This window comes from Folsomia candida, unplaced genomic scaffold (assembly GCF_002217175.1).
Source record: "Folsomia candida strain VU population unplaced genomic scaffold, ASM221717v1 Fcan01_Sc004, whole genome shotgun sequence".
In the NCBI taxonomy this organism is placed as follows: domain Eukaryota; kingdom Metazoa; phylum Arthropoda; class Collembola; order Entomobryomorpha; family Isotomidae; genus Folsomia; species Folsomia candida.
In genome coordinates, this window is record NW_019091196.1 from 3,844,732 (window position 1) to 3,862,053 (window position 17,322).

Sequence of the window (17,322 nt, forward strand, 5' to 3'; positions counted from 1 at the left end):
TCTACACGACCACGCCCAGGTGTAAATTACATCCATAGTGGAAAAAGTGTTTGAATTGTTGTGCAAAAATCCAAACCCAATTTATTTATTGCCGCATTGTCCTATTTTTTTCTAATTTCCAATAATTTTTGGCTAATTTTTTTACTACAAATTTGCTAATATTGGGTTCCCACATCCTTTCCGTACAGCCTTGTTTCTGCTAATTTACGACCTGACACCAGCACATCCGACCGATACAAAAAGAAAGAAAGACAACAACTGAAAACTTTGCTCGACAGCAAAACGGGCAACACGCCACGGCACGACGACGCTTCTTTTCCTTCCTTCTCAGCCCTGTCACCCAAACTAAAACGCAAGCAAAATGAAAAAAATACATCCTTGCTTCAAAATTTCGGTCTTTATATAAAATGTCAAAGTGAATTTCGTTTTAAATTCTGAAATCGAGTAAAGTTTCTTCCGAAAATTTTTTGAAAACTTGCGTTCTTTCGTTCAGATTGCATTTCGTATCTAAAACAAATACTTTTTAGATCCTCAACACGTCACAAAATTTTCAACGTGCAGTAAACTTTAGCAGAAACATAAAACTAAAAAAAATTGTATATTCCCGGAAAATCGTTGTATTCATAATTCAAAATTTTGTACTTATTTCATTGATATAAATTGTAATATGCAATCCACTTTTAAAATTATCCCTGTTTTAATTATACAAATTGGATGGCATTTCATAAAATGATTTCAAAAACTCCATTAAAAACGAGTCTCACTTGCCATTTCCGTCTTTAACTTTTGCAAAAAACTTCGTTCTGAATTGCACTTCATTAACTATAGATATATGCAGATTTAATGTAATCTCATTGATTACAAAATTTCCAAAATTTTCTCGGAAACCAAATTTGTACTTATTCTTGTCCCCTGCTACATAAATTTCACATTAAACTTTTCTTCCAATAATCGATTTCATGCCAGACATTTCGACCAGACATACAATTTTCGCCAAAATTCAAATCCACTTTTATGCAAATTTAGTCGTTCACTCCAATATTCGATTTCATGTCGTGCACATTTGACCAACCAGACCAACCAACGAACCGAAATGTGTACTTATTTCTGGCCGCAATTTTCGCAAAAATTCAAGTCCACTCCTATGTAAATTTCGCAATAAGATTTTTCTCCAATATTCAACTTCATGCCAGACATTTTAACCAACCGAAATATACACTTAAATATTTTCTCCCTGCAATTTTCGCCAAAATTCGAATCCACTCCTATGCAAATTTCGCATTACTCCAATATTCGATTTCATGTCATGCCCATTTGACCAACCAGACTAACCAGGTAAGTAAGTAAGTGCTTATTTAACTAATAAGTCGTACATAAGAACTTGCTCCAGTTTCAGTTCCACCTCCCCAAACAAAAAAGGAGCACATTTGCCAAGTGCATGTTTGTGAGTCGGCATAACTTCTCATTTCCATTTGTGCATCGCATGATTGCCAATTCTTTCTGGGTGCGGCCTTCCTTTTCTTCGCCAGCCTAAACTTCGCAACCAACCAGTTACACATACATGACAACCTCTCCCTGACAGTGATTAATGGCCAAACAAAAATCCTACCAACCAACCAACTAAACCAAACAGCCAACCAAACAGCCGACCAACCGACAATTCTTTCTATGTAGTTTCGGCTAATTCACGTCAAGCTAGAAATTTTGCAGGAATTTTTTGCAAAATGTTTTAATGAGGAAAGAATCCGTTAATCAATTTAAGAATTCTCTTACTTTGACGTAGTTCACGCAGTTATTGGTAACTTTGTAAAATCCGTAAGTTTTGTAAAATACTGACAATTCTTCCTTTCTAAATTCACTCCGATCTTCAAATTTTGGAGGAATTTTTTGCATAATGTTTTAATGGATTAATCCATTAACTAAAATGTCAATGAGACAATTTACTTGTAAAACGACTTGCTTAATGCTGCGACAATTCACGCACCGCTTGGTAACTTTTTAAAATAATTTTATAAACTTTTACAAAATCTGCATAGATCTGAGCAAGTTTTAAAAAAAATTCCTATCAAATATTCTAAAATCATGGTAAAATTTGGTAAGTTTACAGAATTTATAAAGTTACAAAGGCATGCATGAATTGATTCATGATAAATGGGTTTTGGCAAATTTTAGACACACTTAATACCAATTTATTAGTTAATTTCGCAATGAAAACATTACAAATTTTGCATTTTTTTGTACTTGGCAAAAAAATTTCGACAAAGATTATTTTTTTGTATCGAGTTTAACGCAGTTATTGGATTTTTGCAAAATTTGTTAAACTTTTAAATTTTAATTAGATTTAAATACTAGTTTTAGACTTTTACAAATTTGTAACATTTTTAGTTGGATTGGATTCAAAAGTTATTTTTTTTAACATGTTAGGTTTTTTAAAAGGTTTAATTTAAGTTCTTGTTCTTGTCCCCCAAAAATACGAGGTTTACAAATTTTAGATTTTTACAAGGTTACAATGAGTTCCCCTAAATCGCACAGCGGCTTTGTTTGACTGAGAAAACTGAGTTGGTGCGTGTTAAAAAAAATCGCATTTTTCTCGACAAGGTGACCAACTACTAAATATTTACAAAGTTATGTACGAACGAATGACGAGTCGTGTTGAAAATCAACATTCTCTAAAAACTAAAACATCAAGAAACACAGCTTTTGTGCAGCTTCGCAAAGTCGTCTCGTTACCACTTTTATTTTATGATTGCACAACACAAGAAAAAAGGACCTGAAGAATCGTTCCTAATCCATTTACAAGATCACCATATTCTTGTCGTCACCTTGAAATGAGATACATAAATAATCAGCCAAATAAACGGCTAACTCGTATCTTTGTAACGGAGGAAAATGCGAGAATTTCACGTCAATAACTAGTATTCGAGATTTTTCACTAATTTAAACTTAAAATTCAGGTATGAATTAAATTGTTTAGGAAACTCACGTTAATGTTTGTAACATTCGTAACTGCGTAAGGTTTGTAAGCTTACAAACTTCTACACGGATTTTTAAAGGAAATTTGACTTTCGATCTTTTACGAAACTTGCATGTTTTTCGTTCGTAAACAAATGTTCGTGAATATTTCGAGTTTTGCATTTTCAGCTGAAATCAAGGTTGCACCTACGAGAGATTTTTTAGAAAAAAAAATGTTTACAGTGTCAATTCACGTCACGTCAAAAGCGCGTAAACTTATAAACCTAACACAGTTACGCAGTTACAAACTTGACGTGAAATCCCTCAGCGTTTGCAAAAATGAGAACAGAAAAAGAGCATTTATTCTTCAAACTTAAAGAAATAACGTTTATGTGCGTAAATTTGAAATCAAATTTTTTGAAAATAATTTGCAGTAAAATTCGAATTTTTATCATTAAAACATTTAATTTAAACATTTAATTTAAACATTTAATTTTTAACATTAAAAATTTCTAAAAATTATAATTACACTCGTAAAAATGTTAAAGGAAGTAAAAATTCCCCATTTTTCCTTAGGATAATTACTCACTGATAATAATTATTGCATAATTGTCATCTACCAAATAGAAATTGTAGGTCTTACAAGTAGAAATTTTAGAATTCCCACTGAAATTCAAATAAATTATTGGACTTTAAGAACCCAATGTTTTTAAAGGAAAACAGTATAAAATTCGCCCCTCGCGCTCAAATTAGCGTGTTTTATAATTTTAGTTACTTTTCAGAACGCGCTAATTTGAGGGCGGGGCGCGAATTTTAAACCTCCCATTAATTAGTAATTTAGTCTATGAAAATTATTGAAATCGATGAAAAATACACTGAATATGTTATTTCCAAAATTTCCCCCAACAAAAATAAATACAGAAATAAAATATTCTTCCCCCTGAAAAGCCCACACCTCTTTTTCGTTCCCCGTGAAAGATGACAAAGCGAACCGGAAGAAGTTGTCATGACGCGAAATAAATATTTATTCACGAACCGGAACAAAAATACAATGCGCGCATTTTTATCATAAAGCCATTTCTCTCCTGAAAGAGAAAAACGAACAATTTCCGGTACTTTCTCCACTTTCTGGCTCGAGGGGAATTCATCTTTGGTAAATAAATAGGGAAAATCAGGCCAAAAATACGGATACCTCTGTCTCTCCCTCCCTCCCGGGTACCAAAACACGCTTAAAAATCTTGCCAGCCAGAAATATTGGGACCAATTTGATAATAAAATTGGTGACAAGATTTATGCCGAAGCAATTCTCACGCAGTGCTTGGTAACTTTGCAAAATCTGTGCCTGTTGTAAAATAATTTTGCAAACTTTACAAGATCGGGGTAAATTTTCAAAAATGTGTGAGCTAATTTTCCTACGAAATATTAGCTAAATTTTGTATGAATTGTCTCAATTTAACAGAAAGGAATTTACCAAGGTTACAAAAACATACCTTAAATACCTTAATAAAAACATACAACAATTTTATCAAAATTTTGAAAATAGTTAAATTGTAAATAAAATATTTTTCAGACTTTGACGCCTTCAATGCGATTTTACGAAATTTAAAAAGTCCAATACAATTGCAGATAGGTACCTCCTTGGTCGCCGACAAAAATACGTCAATGGGGGTAGAATATGGGTAGAAAATCTGACAAACTTTGTAAAAAAAATGGGATAAAATCAGTAAAAATGGCAAAAATAAGGAAACCCAATAAAATTGATTACAAGATTTTTTTTTACCAAAAATCATCCCAAATTTACCTTTAAAATATTAATAAACCATTTTGCTAACAAAATTACTAACCAATTGATTCTCAATTTATTAAACTCCCCAAAATTCCCAAAATTCCTTGGAGTGAAAATATTACTCTAAAATGCGTTACTATAAAATTACTTAAATTTACGAATTGTTGGCTAAAGTCCCATCAAAATTCCAAAATGTTCCACAGTAAAAATATTAATAAAACCAGTTACTAACAAAATTACTAAACTTTTTAGTCAAATTCCCTTCAACCCCCTAAAATGCTTCAAAAATTCCCCAAAATTTCTAAGAGTGTTCCCATATCCACACGCCAAAACAATGTTCTCAACATTTTCCCTCCTTTTAGTCTGCTTCTTCTACTCCTCTTTAAGATAACGATGATGGGAAATGGTGTGGAAATATTCTTCGCCTTATTTACATGCCACCAGCAGCAGCATCGCAGCACCAACAAAAAGTTAACTTTACAAGATTTGCTGCTTTCTCTCTGCTTTCTCCTCAACAAAGATGAATTGCTCGCAGGAATAAATTCGATTATGAGACGACGACGACGACTTTGCTCCCAGATTTTGGAACCCAAACTCTCCCCGTCAAAATACCATTTCCAAGATTAATTCTTACTTAGCAGCCACTCACTCAAGTCAACCGGATCAATCCGAGTGACTCATCCACTACCCGGCTGGATGGGGTTTCTTTCTTCTCCGGAAATACTAAACCGACCAAAATATGAGGGCAAAAAGTACCAGAGAGATTATCCAACGAATACACAAAAAACGAACGATTTATCATCGTTTTGGAACCTTTTTCATGGCTTTTTTCTACTTATACAAAGTCTTCTCTGAGCAAAATAAGCTAACCTTGATGCACAAAATTTCAATTTATGTATAACTAGGCAAACCATGATTTCTGAAAATTAACTGATGAAAATCAAGTTTCAGTTAAATTTATAGTTTTCCATTAAATCAAATTATGATGCTAAATAAGTCTTTGTCATGAGCCCGCTAAATTCCCTTGAGTATGACGATATTGAATTCGTTAACTTCATAACAATTAAACCAATTAAACCAATTAAATTAAATTAGCAACCAATTAAATTTCCATGATTTTCTATAAAAGTCCAATATAAATTTAAACCAGGTTCCGTTTTTTGAGTTTTTGACGCAAATCATGAAAAATCCGCTTTTTAATATTGCTTTAAATATTTTAATCATTCAATTGTTTCAAAATTAGGTACAGTTTCAAAAACCTAATGATGAAATGCAAATATTTGAACTTAGATCTCCTCTTTCCGTTCTATTATAACAAGAGCGAAATAGCGTAATTTGTTTTAGTCTAGAAATATCCTGGATTGAAAATATTTCTTTGTGAATAATTTCTAAAAATATTTAAAAATTCAGGGAAATATTTGTCACGCAAATATTTGTCATTCAGGGAAATATTTGAATTTAGATAGGCCGCTTCCACAACAGCTGAATATTCTAATTCTATAGTTTTATTCTAATCTTGAAATAACCTGGATTTCAAATATTTTTTGCTAATAATTTTTTTTAAATATGTAGAAATTCGTGATCAAGTAAATAAACTGTACAATATTTTTAACATTTTCCTCGTTTTTTAATAAAATTTGTTTCATTTTCTCGTCATTTATACCAAAAAAAATAATTACCGCAAACATGTATTGATATTCAGATTGCAGTCCTCTTCTCCACTACCTTATTTCAGATACAGATATTAATTCCAGAAAATACCTCAATGTAAAATATTTCCTTGTAAATAATTTTTAAATTGTGGGAAAAATTCATTCTGATATTATTGTGTTTAAAAATCTTATTGTATTCAATTTAATAAAATTGCTTTAAAATTTGTTGCATTTTCACGTCATTTATTGCCAAAAAATAATGGTGACATGCACACATTTGAATTAAGATCCATCTTGTATAATCTTGGGGTTATTATCGTAATTCTACACGAGAAAAATTCTAAATCCAAAATTTATATGCTAATATAAAAAAAATACTTAGGAAAATGTTCATCCTGCAAATAAACTTTGCTTAAAAAATGTTTAGATATTTTACTTTATTGTTTAAGTAGTTTTAAAATTTGTTGCATTTTCACGTCATTTATGGCCAAAAATTAATTATTGTACACGTATCAAAGTTTAGATTTAATTTCGTCGTCGAATTTAAAACATTTCCTGCAAATAATTTATAAATTTGTGGGAAAATTCACTCCGATATTTGTTACAAGACGTAAATTTTAGTTAAATTTAGTTTTTATATGAATATTTCATTAAACATTAGCTAAATATTAGTTAAATAAGAAAGCAGAACATTTTACTAGAATTGTTTTAAAATTTGCTACATTTTGACGTCATTGATACCAACAACGAATAATTTAAACGCTCTTTGAAACTAGAGATGTATCCAAAGTTATGAGATATTTATGTCTAAAATGTCCAACGTTTCTTCTTTTTTTAAAAAATATTTTTGTGTTAATATTTCCAAAATTATTATTCTCAATTTACTCAAATTTTTTAAACACGATCAATTTCATAGAATTATCAAGGTAGTACACATTTATAAAAAATATGAAAGGAAATCTGTTCGCAAATTTAGACAAATAGTACAAAAATGTCTTTTATTTTGTGGAAAATAATTTTACGAAATTTACAAAATTTACAGAAACCCATTAATATTTTCCCAGTTATGCAAAAAAAAATCCCTGCTTTAATCCCAATTGTTTCCTACAAATGCAATCAAATTCTTGAAACTCGAAAATTTAGAGCTGTTTTGAAATTCATTAAAAAGTCTTTCATTTAATCAAAATTACAAATCTTCCAAGTTTTTATATAGATTGCAAACTTCCAAGTGAAAATCCATATTTCCTGTCAATCCCATAAATACAAAGATAATCTGGCATCTTATTACCTGCCAAATAATTTGACAAAATTCAAACCGATTACTACAAAAATCTGTCCACGTGAGTGAGTATCCCCAATGTTTCTCGAAATTCATAAAAAATTACTTACTTTAATTCTCACCAAATAAAATAAACACTAAATTCTTATCTGTGAAAACCACTTTTCTTTGAAGAAGACCACATTTTTCTGCATCCGGTCTCCTCCGCCTTATCTGTGTTCTCATCCCGAGAAGAAATTTGTAATTAGTGGGCGAGTAATTGGCAGCCAACTTTGCCATTTGTAGACACGATGCAGGTATCAAGATTAATCCAACAGATTAATCCAACTTTTTACGTGAATCGCTAAGCTATTCAGATCGTACTAATTTTTATGCATGTAAAATAAACGCCGGCAATGAAAATATTTTCAAGGAAAACATTGCGAAATTGTGGGATTTACAGGACTTTTTTTCTGCATGTTTCTATAATTTCCAAGCTAATATTTTCATATTTCGGATCGTACTTTCAAAGAACATTCTCGAATTTACCTAAGTGCATTTTTTTATTTTAACTAACGACTCGTTAGTAATGAGGCAATTCACGCAGTTCTTGGTAACGCTGTAAAATCCGAAAAGTTACGAGCTTGTACGAACTTTTATGCATATTTCGAACGACAATTAGCTCACAAATTTTTGTAAACCTTCTCTCAGATCAAAGGCGGCTTTATTTGTATTTTGTAAAGTTTATAAACTTATTTTACAAAACGCACGGATTTTCCAAGTTATCAATGACTGCGTGAATTGTTTCAATAAATGTAGAATTTTTGCTAGACTAAAACGTCTTAATGTAAATTTACTGATTTACTTTAGGATAAAATATCAATTCAGATGGGTGTGCCCGAAACATGGAGTTACCACATTTTTCAGTTACCGTAATGTTCTCCTTGTATTTACCATTTTTCAAAAATTCAAAACGACATTTACAAATTTTTCGAAATTATGAAAACATTTTCACAAATTTTTTTTTGCATAATACTGCAAAATGAGTAGCAACATTTCCTAAATTTTAATTAGTGACTGCAACTAAACTCACTTAAAAACTAAAATACTTCATTTTACTGACACTCTTACTATTTTTTTTATTTTTTTAAAAACTAAATACTCCATTTTACTGCATTCCTATGCATTACATGAATAAAGTGCAAAAATAAGGGCACATTTTACTCTTCTTGAGTAGTCGTCATTACCTTTATCTGCAAAAATAAATGCAGGAAAACATTGTAAAAAATTGCAAAGCGGAATAAACCATGAAACCTTTCATTCTATCTCAAAAAGACCACTGACCATTCGAAGAGGCGATTTATTTTCCCCGTCATAAAACAAATTCACACCTAAACGAACTGGGAACACAACGGGTCAGCAGGAAAGATCAGGTTCTGGAGGAGAAACTGGAGCAAATTCCTGCGTCCCTTTCCTACATCTTACGTACATAAACTGGTCCTCAATAAAGACAGGGTGCCAAAAAACCGAGACTTTTCTTGAAAATACATCTTAGATTTTTGTCTCCCAAATTCGCAATTTAACATTTTGTGTAAAACTTAATGAATTTTACAAGTTTATTAAGGCCTGTGTGAATTGCCCTTAGTATTTATTTTGTGCTGATTAGTGATTATCACAAATTTTACAAAAAGATTTACCCGAAAAAATTCTTAAACAGATTTTTCAACAATTATTTTAAACTTGTATAATTTCAAGCTCGTTTAAAGAAAATTTATTTATTTTATGAGAAAACTGAAATAAATTCTAGATTTATACTAGATTGAGTGGGAGGTTTCAGTAGATCCCAAAATTATGCATGTGCCAACCTAACCAATTCACCCATGCCTTGGTAACTTTGTAAAATCTGTAAGTTCTGTAAAAAAATAATTTTACAAAGTAAAAAGACCCCCTTGATCTGAGCTAGTTTACAAAAACTTTTACTTTTAAATATTTCCAAAATTTTATAAAACTTTGCAAGTTTACGGAGTTTACAAAGTTACCAAGGCCTGTGTAATTGCCTTTCTTTTTCCATAAACCATCCCTTATGTAGCTCAACTATCTATAGAATCTTATTTATAATTAAACTTATACCTAATTCTGTAAATGGAGTAAAAGTGTGACAAAATTTCGAGTTTCGTTGCGAAATTCGGAAATTATCGATTTTTATTTAACTGTAAAGGTTGTAGCTTTTTGGTGGGAATTGACAAATAATTTGAGGCAAATTTTTGCATTTTTTTGGCACAGCAAGTAAATTAGAGAAATTTGTGCAAAGAAATGCAAAAATACGCGCTGTATTTTCCGTTTTTCATCCGAACCCTGTCCACTTTTACAACTCTCTCCAACCATCCCAAATCTTCCTCTTGAACCACCTTGCACTTGACTCCTCTCTTTTTTTTTCGAGATATTTTATGATGTCATAAAACTCACGAAATGACACAATAAAAAAATCTACTGGGGCAAAAAAAAACAGCATCTTCTTCTCCAGGTAGCCGTATGAACCTCCCATAAAAAAAACTTTGTCAAGTTCACGTCCAACTTTACAATCTTATTACATACAAAAAGTCCCCGTTTGTCCTTCCTGTTTAACACAAAATGAGATGCAAATGAGCCCAAATGAATGCAAATGAAGCATCTTTCTTGAACTGGGTCACTAATTTGAGGTGCAGGAGGAAAGGTCAGGTTTATGAGACCACTTAAAACTGCTCCAATTCATGTTTACTAGCTTTTTTATGTCGTTGCATTTTAGGTTTTTATTACCGTCATTGTAAACGCAGTAAGGAAATCGTTAACAGATTTTTACATGTAAAAAATTCCGTATTTTTCATTCAGTCGTGTCTACAGGGTGACAGTGGTGAATTGCTCGTCGCAAATGATTTGACGGGAACTTATTATTTTGTCGGAAATATTTGAAGATCTAGTGGAAATTTTGTTACTAGTGGAAATTTATTTTGGAAAAATATTAATGATTAACGAAATTAATTTTTAAAAAATTGTGTTAAAAATTGTGTCAACTTAAATTGGAAGTGTGCCACGTGGCGAAATTTGGCTGCTTAAATAGCAAAAAAAATCGCAACCCTTTTCCCCACGTGGTTTCAATTTAATAAAAAATTGTGAAAATTCTTCACGGATGAAGTTACGTAATCTTATTAAGTTACAAGTTTAATTTAATTCTGCAATTTACATAATTATTTTGACGCGAGGTCGACACGCATTTTTCAAATTTAGAATAAGAGTTGAAAATATTTGCAAAAAATTAAAACTTTAACGTCGTTTATAAACAATTCTTAACAAGAGTGTTTCAATTTAGATAAAACAGATTTATTGGCAGAGACTTTAATTGAATTGTGTAACCTGACCGAATATATTTTAAATTTATAGAAAGTGGAAAAAGTTAAAGTGGAAAATATCACTATTTTCACCACCCACTTTAAAACAAATTCCCCATTTTTAATTTAACTGAAATATAATATTTATTTTACAAAAATTTGCATAGTATGCAAATTTTTAACGTGTTCATTACTACTTACCTTATTTAATATCTTAATTCAAAGTTTCAACAAATTGAAACTTCCAAACAAAATGAAAACGACTCTTATTTCCGACCAAATTTCAAAAAGTATTAAAAAATTACTGAAAATACAAATTGCAAATTTTTTTTTTGTAAATTGTGGGATTTAAATTCTCAAAAAATCCCTCCCCACATTTTTCAAGTACATAATTTATCCCCAAGTGATCTCAGTGCTTGTGCATCTCAATAATTTGGTCAGCGTGAAGATGATCATCTTCATCTCGTTGGATGATCCAAGTTTAAAAAAAATACAAATGAATTACCCAACTAATTTCCACTGTTTATTAAAATAATCACCATATTAAAATCTCAATTTTTAACTGGATTGCTGCTAATAAACGACTCAATTCCCGGCCAAAGTTCGCTCAGAATTTGTTAGATTCGGCCAAATTTACCTCAAAATTTGTTAAATACTTTAAAAAAATTGTGTAATTTTTCCCCTCAAAATAGTCCCTACTCAAATTTCCAGCCGAAATTGTATCCCTAATTTATCACCAAGTGATCTCATCTCATCCTCCGAGCAAGTGCATCTCACCAATAATTCGGTCAGCATTCGGAGATGATCATCTTCATCTTCATCTCGTTGGATGATCCCAGTTTAAAAATACATTAGTCCAATTTTCCTCTTTCTCTCGTGGATGGTGAAGGTGAATGAGTGAAGTGAATTCGAATGTGCGAGTGGATTTATTTATGGGTGGAGGAGGCGAGATTCGTGATTTATTCCCTCCGCACACAACCAACTGGATTATAATGCTCAGATTTTTCTTCTTCTTTGATGATTGGGCACTCTCCAACTAATTTTATTTATTACCTTTCACCCCTTAAACCCAACCACCAAACCGCCACCACCACCATCACCACCACTCAGCACCAAGAATCAGAAACGTAAGTAATCTTAACCTAATAATAGATACATGGATGCATGGAAACACACTTAAAAAAATTGGGGGAAATTTTTAACCAAGGAATTTTTTGGGGATTTGTACTTCCAAATAGTTTTTTAAAAATAAGGCCACGTGGTAAACGCATGCATGAAATTGTATTGTTTTTGGTAAAACTTTTAAACTGTTCGTTTTAAATTGTAAAGATTACCGGCAAAAAAAACATTAGTACGAGAGGATTCCCTATTATCAATTAAATATCCTCCAGTATTTGTAACTTAAAAAATGGTGGAAATTATTAATCCAGCCATTTGCAGAGTACAAATTCAGACAGCTTTTTAGTAGGGCCATCACATTATGAAAGTGTATAGATTTGTAAACTTGTACCACTGGTAAAAATCATTGAGCTAAATTCCGCAGTCATGGTAACTTTGTAAAACCCGTGTGTTTTGTACAATAATTTTTCAAACTTTTACAAAATAAAGTTTTGGAGCAAGTTTACAAAAATTCCTTCAAAATATGAGCAAAAAAATTTTGTAATATTTACGAATTTTACAAAGTTACCAAGGCCTGAATGAATTGCAAATTGTCAAACATTTCTGTAATGTGGCTACAATCGGCTACAGTATCTAATTTGTTACAGTTGATTAAATTTAATAAAATACATATTACTCTTTCGGCGTTGGAAATGACCATGTTAATTTTTTGAACCGAAATTTTCATAAATTTCCATCCTAACCCAATTTCTAAGAGTGGTCTTAACCGAAATAATAATAAAAATTCTTCTTACCTTGATCTCGAGAAATTCTTCCTTCCAATATTTTTAATCCAGCAACCAAGATCTGAAACAAAACAAGAAATATATTTGTTAAACAAAGTTTTCAACATGAATTTTTTATGCAAAACGCCACAGGGTCATGAACATGAATGATTCTTCTCGTGTATTCTATTTTGAACGGAGAGGAACCTGCATTTTTCACGTAAAAGGAAACGAACAAATCGTGCAGTCAGGCGTTCACTATCGTAAACTTTCATTTATCGGTGTCATGTGTGATTTATGGTCGTTTTTTTTTCTTCCTAAATCCTAATCCCACCTTGCACACATGGATCCATCCAATCCACCTGTAGTTTAATGCTTATTATTATTATTGGGGATTATTACCCCGTGGTAATCCGATTAAAATAGGTTTATCCTCAAAAAGCTTTGGTAGGATTAGTGTGGCAGCAAGTGTATAAGACAATTTGTAAAGGGTTGTTTGTTTACAGAAATTGGGTGTAATTTCAGGCATAATTTTTTTGGTATAATTTATTGAAGGAGAAATATGTATTTATTTACGGATTTTGTTAAGAAATTGGTAACGAAAATTTTGTAATTTTTATAATTTTGAGAATAATTGTGGAAAATATAATTTCTACAATTTTAATAATTTTAAATTGTGATTTTGATATCGATTTTGAGAGCAATTCATTTAGGATTAGGGCAAATTTTGTAACCTTTATAATTCTGAAAATTTAATATATGTATAACATTTCAATAATTTTAAACTGCGATTTTGATATAAATTTTGATAACAATTCATTTAGTGCAAATTTTGTAAACGTTATCATAATTTCCTAAATTTGTAGCCTAACCCAAATTCCACAATTTTCTATCGCAATTATTTATCTCACTTTTCTAGCAAAATATTTATAACCATATAAAAATTCTCAAAATCTCTCATATTACAATCTCCCTTTGAGAGGGAAGTATCATCTTTCTTTCCGTACAGTGAGCTCCATACACATTTTTGGGTCCGAACTATGCCCACAATCTGCCCGGGAGACGGCTTCCCTTCTCCACTAACTCATGAATTGCCATCCTACAAGAGTTATTACTCGTGAAAGAGGGGAGGGCCCTACATAAAATTTTGAAATTTTGAACAAATTTTGAAAAATGCTAAATGAAAAACATCAATTGTTTGTAAGGGTCTCAGAACCGAGGTTTGTCAGTGTACAAGTGTTGTATGTACAGTGTTTGTATGTTCTCAGAGTTTTAGCAAACTATAGTTAATCGATGACAAATTTAATTAGTATGAAATTTCCAAATCTCCCAATTTGGCTTACATCCGAAGAGGAGAAAATGCACCTTAAACTTGGCAAATTTTACCCTTTCCAAATTTACTCTGTGCGATTTCTCCTCTTCGGATGCAAATATCTCTGCCAAATTGGGAGATTGTGCCTTTTGCAAATTTCATAATAATTAAATTTGCGATCGATTGACACTAATTTGGCCAAAATCGGAGAGCTGGAAAACCTCCATTGCGGCTCACAATACTGAGGAGGGTATATCTTTTTAAAAAATTGAAGTTTACGAATTTAAAAAAATGTTAACATCGTTCTCAAAATTTTACATTTTTGAAAAACAAAAAAATTCTTACTGATAAAAGTTAAAATTTTAGTGAAATCCGAAACCAAGAATTCTAAATTGTGGTAAAATTTTTCCCTCAAAATCTATCCTGCACGGTCCCCAACCAAAACCAACGAACGAAACCGGTTTCTCATTTCAATCTCATCCCTTTTTCCATGAGATGCACTTCTCACAGCATAGATCGAAAAAGGGAACAAAGATCTTTCTCTCGGTCCCTGCAGCGCCCTCACCAAGGAGAAATTGACACCGTTCAAGTGCACCATTCCGGGTCCAGAGGACGTTCCGACGTCTCGGTGAAAGTGGAAACTTTCTCCGGCAAAAGTTTCCCCGTTATCTTATTTTTCCGTATTTATTTTTCTATCGTTAACGGCACGATGTTAAAACTTAACCTAATTTGAATTTTACAAATTTACGCAGAATATGACAAATTAAGGAGTCATTTCATTTGTAAACTGCATTTTCATCAGAATCATACAATTTTATTCAAAACTATTGTGGGAACTGTCGCAAGACTTTTACACACCAAAATTATGTATGTTGTTAATTTTTTTCCGTTGGAGTAACATTGAGGCAATACACGAAGTACTTGGTACCCTTCTAAAATCCATAACTTCTGTAAACTTAAAAACCTTTACCAAATTTTACTCATATTTAGAAACAAAATTAGCTCACAAAGTTTTGTAACCTTGCTCAGACCAAGGGCTTTTCTTTATTTTGTAAGTTTTTATTTTACAAAATTGACCGATTTTACAAGGTTCCCACCGACTGCTTGAATTGTCTCTGGAAAAATATTCATCATTGTTAAAGTTCAGCGTCAGTTGATGCAAAATTTGGTAAATTCGTATGTTAAATAATTTGAGATGGGTACTAGCTTAAGAGGCTCTGGCTGCACAAGTTAGAAAACTACGTTCTAAATTGCAACAAATCACTCGATAAGAGGCATTTCACGCAGACCTTGGTAACATATCCGTAAGCTTACAAACTTTTATAGAATTTTAGGAATAGTTCTTAAAAAAATTCAAAATCTTTTTCCCGATCAATAGTACTTTGTAAAAGTTTTATAAAGTTACCAAGCAGGTCGTGATTGAATCTGTTCAGTTATATCGTCATTTCATTTTCAAAACTTGTCCTTAAAGACGCCAAAATCATACAAATTTCGTACACGTGGTTTAAACTTTCTTCTACATGCTTTTCTCCCCCAAATTTTTGCATTGTTATCTTGACAGCAGGTATTTTTCTGAATTTAACAAAGATCCCATTAAACCAAAACCAAGTTAAAATTAGATTTTACAGCCACAGAATCTAATAATTTGTTGGGTAATCTATTTTCAATACATTTTCTTCATGACACTAAAATCTTACAATTTGTGGTTGAAACTATTTACAAACTTTTCTGTAGCAAATTGTGCCTTATTTTTTTAATTATCAAATTCTTGATAAGTTTGTAAAATCCGTAACTTTTATAAACATTTCTAAACATTCCTAACGAAAATTAATTCCCAAATTTATGCAAACTTGGTCAGATGAATGGCGAATTTTATTATACAAGTTTGTAAAATTGTTTTATAAAATTTACGAATTTTGCGAAGTTAATAAGGACTGTTTGAATTGCCTCAGTGGAAATATTTACCATTGTTACATTTCAGCGTCAGTTGGTGCAAAATTTGGCAAATTCATATATTAAATAACATGAGATATATCTCCTGTCCATTGGGCCATGTTCTTGCTCGACCTTAAACAAACTAGGGTAAATAATATGCAAAACTGCTATCTCCTAAACTGTGATTTTTTACGGGTATAAAAAGCTGAAAACTTCGAAAAGCATTAACAAAATCAGAAATTTTTCAAGATTTAAAAATTCCTCCGCACAGGAAACTTCGCTTATTAAGAAAAATGCAAAATTAAAGGTAAAACTTGTCAAAATGAAATTACGAATTTCTTTCAAAACTTCAGACAAATACAAAATTATAGGAAAAACTTGCCAAATGTAAATCATGCATTTCCTTAAAAGATTGAGACAAATGCAAAATTATAATAAAAACTTGTCAAAATCAAATCATGAATTTCTTTAAAACATTCAGACAAATACAAAATTATAGATGAAATCATGAATTCCCTTCAAAAATTCATAAAAATGTAAAATTATAGGAAAAACTTGTCAAAATGAAGTTATGAATTTCCTTCAAAATTCATTTTTAAAAATTCACTATTCTCCTCTAAGAGGAATCCTCTTGATTAACAACACCCGGTAATAAAAGATGCTGAACAAGTGGTGGCCTGATCCCTACTTTATTTGAGGTTTAGTCCGAGTGTGAGATTGAGTAGTGCCTGGTTTCCTGGTGGAGTAAGTAAGAGTGAAAGTGGGGCCGAGATTTCGTACCACGCCATACTTTCACTCACTCACTCAGCCCCCATTAATGGCCCGCTTTACGATTATTGCTGACACTTTAACGAGGATTTCGGACACTTACTCAACAGTCACCAAAAGAAAAAAATGCAGCTTCACCTCTCCAACCAAACACACGAATGCAACAGGATTCTGGTATAAATATATTTCGGGAGAAATTGAGAATAACAAAATTACGAAAAAATTCAGGGAAAATTTGGTTATGGATTAAAATTCGGCAGTTACTGAAAAATTGCCCCTCAAAGCCACGAATACCACAGGATTCTCATACAAAATTTGTATTACAAATACATTTCGCAACTCGCGAGAAATCTAAAACAACAAAATTACGAAAAAATTCAGGGAAAAATGGCCCGTGGATTAAATAAACAG

The 17,322-nt window shown here is 31.6% G+C and overlaps 1 protein-coding gene across 3 annotated transcripts in view; it reads right to left on the reverse strand.

The window, feature by feature from the left end:
• Nucleotides 1-17,322, reverse strand: part of LOC110849485 (homeotic protein antennapedia) — a 121,984-nt gene that overhangs the window by 71,834 nt on the left and 32,828 nt on the right. For all 3 annotated transcript variants that reach the window (XM_022096899.2, XM_035850843.1, XM_022096896.2), the window contains exon 2: nt 12,927-12,978. The gene's annotated coding sequence lies outside the window, so the exon portion shown is untranslated. The remainder of the gene's footprint in view (nt 1-12,926; nt 12,979-17,322) is intronic.